Raw genomic sequence first — 3,812 nt, 5'->3', positions numbered from 1 at the left:
CTCCCTGCTGCCATGCTGCTCATGCTCATGGACTCTAACCCTCAGAGACCATGAGCCCAAACTTCAGCACTTCCTTTGAAAGTTGCCTTGGTGGTGAATGATATTCTGTCATGGTAATAGAAAAGTAAACCAAGGCAGGGGGTTTAAATGAGGATAGGACATCATCAGATGTATCCATGAATAGGTAACTATGGAGACTAGGGGTGTAGCTTAGTGGTAGCTTGTGGGTAGAGCAAGTATAAGGGTCAAGGTTCAACCCCAGCATCCCCAACCCCCACCCCCATACCAGCAGGGCTATAGTAAGAAGAATGGGCCGCAATAAAACAATACTGTGTGACAGATGTGCTGTTCCAATGAGAACAGCCTCCACGGGCTCGGACATTAGGAAGCGTCCTGCTTGGTGGAACTGTTGGGGAAGGGACAGGTTGTAGTCTTGTTAGAGGATGTGTGTCACTGAGAGTGGACTTTGAGGTCCCAAAGGCTTTCTGTCATCCCAAGGGTATTCTCTGCCTCCTGCTTCTGGTTCAAATGTAAGCTCTCAGGGCTGGACATGATTCAGTGGTTGAGAACACTGGCTGCATTTCCGGAGGACCCGGATTCAGTCCTACGGTGACTGGTAATCGCTTGTATCTCAGAGAGCTCTATGTGCTGGGGTCTGATGCGCTCTTCTGGTTTCCGAGGGAATGACTGGGAATACACAGACATACGTTCAGTCAAAACACCCATACGTGTAAAAATAAACCCGAAGGGGGTGGAGGATGCCTCTTAGCTACTTGGCTCTGACTTCTACCTGCTACATTTGCTCCATCACAGAGACTCTAGCCCTCTGGAAGGGGAAGCCCCAAATAAACCCTTCCTTCTCTAAGTTGTATTGGTCATGGTGTTTTCTGTTTCTTTGCTTTCAAGACAGGGTTTCTCTGTGTATCCCTGGCTATCCTGAAACTCACTCTGTAGAGCTGCCTGGTCTCGAACCCAGAGACCCATCTGCTTCTGCCTCCTGAGTGCTGGGGTTAAAGGTGTGTGCCACCACTACCCAGCTTGGTTTTTAACACAGCAACAGAAAAGTAATTAACAAACCAGCTCAACCACTTCGAAATTTTCTGGTTTTGGTTCCTTCCTTCCTTCCTTCCTTCCTTCCTTCCTTCCTCCCTCCCTCCCTCCCTTCCTCTCTCTCTCTCTCTCCTTTCCTTCCTTTCTCTCTCTCTCTCTCTCTCTCTCTCTCTCTCTCTCTCTCCTCTCTCCTTTCCTTCCTTTCTCTCTCTCTCTCTCCCTTTCTTTCTTTCTTTCTTTCTTTCCTTCTTTCTTTCTTTCTTTCTTTCTTTCTTTTTTTCTCAAGGGCTAAGATCGACAGGCTTCAAGCTGTGGTCTAGCCACTTACTGTGCCTGGTTGGGCTGGATCAACAGGGTTCAGGTGCAGACTGGACTAGGATTACTCCACCAGTCTCTGTTAGCCCAGGGGCTAGTCAGTCATGAACTTCAATGATGAATGACAGAAAAGTCAGAGCAACCGTGGAAGCTCACCAAAGCTCCCTAACCACAAACATTCCAGTGGCCAACTGCCTCATGGCCAGGCCCCAAACTATGAGGCAAGGAAGCACACTCCACCCAAGGGAGGGAGGTGTGAAAAGCAATTCTGAGTAATACTAACGTATCTCAAAGCAACGATGACCAAGGAACTTTCTTTTCCTTGTTGGCTTTAAGGTTTAATTTATTATGTATACTATGTTCTGCCTGCATGTATGCAGGCACACCAGAAGAGGGCGCCAGACCTCATTCCAGATGGTTGTGAGCCACCATGTGGTTGCTGGGAATGGAACTCAGGACCTCTGGAAGAGCAGCCAGTGCTCTTAGCCACTGAGCCTTCTCTCCAGCCCTGTTGTTTTCTAAGACCAAGGAGGAAGCAGGGCAGGGCTGGAGAGACGACTCATCGGTTAAAGGTACAGCAAGTCTGATGAACGAGTTCAATCCTCGGATCCACGAGTCAGGTGTTACATACCTAGTCGTCTTGTAGAGGGAGAGAACGTAGCCCTGAGAGGTACTCTCTGAGCTCCGAAAGCATGCTTATGGCTCAGGCACACCTCCTAGCTAACAAACTCACACAAAATAAAATTTTAAAAACAGAATTAAGACGGGGTCTTATGTGTCTATGACTGTTTTGAACCCCCAAATCTTGTATAGCTAAGGATGGACATTGCCCCCACCCCTAACTTCTGATTCTTCTGCCTCCATTACCCAAATGCTGGGATTTAACAGGCACGTGCTACCACACCTGGTGTACGTGGTGATATAATTTATTTGGTGGTTAAAATAAAAATCTGACTTAGCTTTCGAGATTTGTTCATTTTTAGTTTATGTGTATTTTTCCCTGCACGTTTAGTGTGTGTGCTTGGTGCCCGAAGAGGGCATCAGAGCTCCTGGGACTGAAATTAAATGTAGTTGTGAACGGCCAGGGGGTGCTGAGAACTGAACCTGGGTTCTCTAGAAGAACGAGCGCTGTTGACTGCTGGCTGAGCCATCCCGCCAGCCTCTCTGCCTTGTTTTGAGACAGGTCTTGCCTAAAAGTCCAGGCTGGCCTGGAACTCACGGTGCATACGCCTCTCCCTTCAGGGGTAAGGAGTGTAGGTATCACCTGACTGCACGGCTTGGTTTAATAAGCAGCTGGTCTTGTTGGACTGCAGTGGTTTTGCTGGGGCTCAGGCTGGTGGAGACGGGCACTCTTGAGCTGTGAAAGTGAGATTTTTTTTTTTTTTAAACTGAATTCAAGTGGAGGTGATTCATGTAAAGAATCTAAAGGTTTCAGTAATATCTTAAATTGACTTTAATGAGTAGTTAGACTGAAATAGCTACAGGCTGGGGGCTGGGGGTGGGAGGGAGACCAAACCTATTGAGGCCCCCTTCCTGGGAGATAAAAGAGCTTTAAAAGTAGCTTGCACTAGCAAAGCAGTGTCAGGTTCTTAATGCCCCCAGCACAGAACTCAGCGGGGGAGCATTTCTGCTCATCTGACTAATTGGTGGCTAAGTGCAGACAGAATAGAAAGGGACGCCTATTTCACTAATGAGCAGGAGAGCTGTCTTAGGAAAGAGAGGGAGGTTCTCAGGGAAGGAGGCAGGGAGGCTCCAAGCTTGCATACAGGTGACCATTCTTTTCAGAGCAGGGAAACACAGAAGCAGCAAGCAAAAAGGGTTGCGGGGGTCTGGAAAAGATAAAGGAACTAGTTTTAATTTGCCTTCCGGTTCTGGTGCCAATGATGCCCCGCTGAGACAGACTGGAGTGTTAACACTCCAGTTCCCACAAGCCCATTCATGCTCTTTCATCAGCCCATTAAGAGGAAACTCCTTCCCAGCACCTCCAGGAGGGGAACCAGAGGAGGAACATGGCTGTGAGCTCTTTCCCACATCGGGTACCCCAGTGTCTAAGACATTTACTTCCTATCCCTCCAGAGGTCTAGACTGTCAAGGCACAAGCCCCTTAGTTAAGCCAGACACAATGCCACCACTGTGTGGTGGAGGATTGGTTCTCTTTTTTCCCCCCCGCTGTGGGATCCAGGGCGCCAGGGCAATCACTCAGCACACTTACCCTTCGAGCCATCTCACCAGACCCTATTTTAAAGCTGGTGTTGTTTTTCTTTCTTCACTTTTTTGAGACAGGGTCTCAATGTAGCCCCGGCTGCTCTGAAACTCACTCTGTAAATCAGGCCGTCTTTAAATAGCGATCCTCTCGTCCCACCTCCAGAGCTGAGGGATTGAGGGTGTGTGCTAACATGCCTGGTTTATTATGTTTTCATAGTTTTGTGTTTATGTGTGATGTGTGT

The sequence above is a fragment of the Rattus norvegicus genome, chromosome 5 (assembly GCF_021556685.1).
Source record: "Rattus norvegicus strain SHRSP/BbbUtx chromosome 5, alternate assembly SHRSP_T2T, whole genome shotgun sequence".
In the NCBI taxonomy this organism is placed as follows: Eukaryota; Metazoa; Chordata; class Mammalia; order Rodentia; family Muridae; genus Rattus; species Rattus norvegicus.
The sequence above is the reverse complement of the archived record's forward strand: the minus strand, read 5'-3'. Positions refer to the sequence as shown.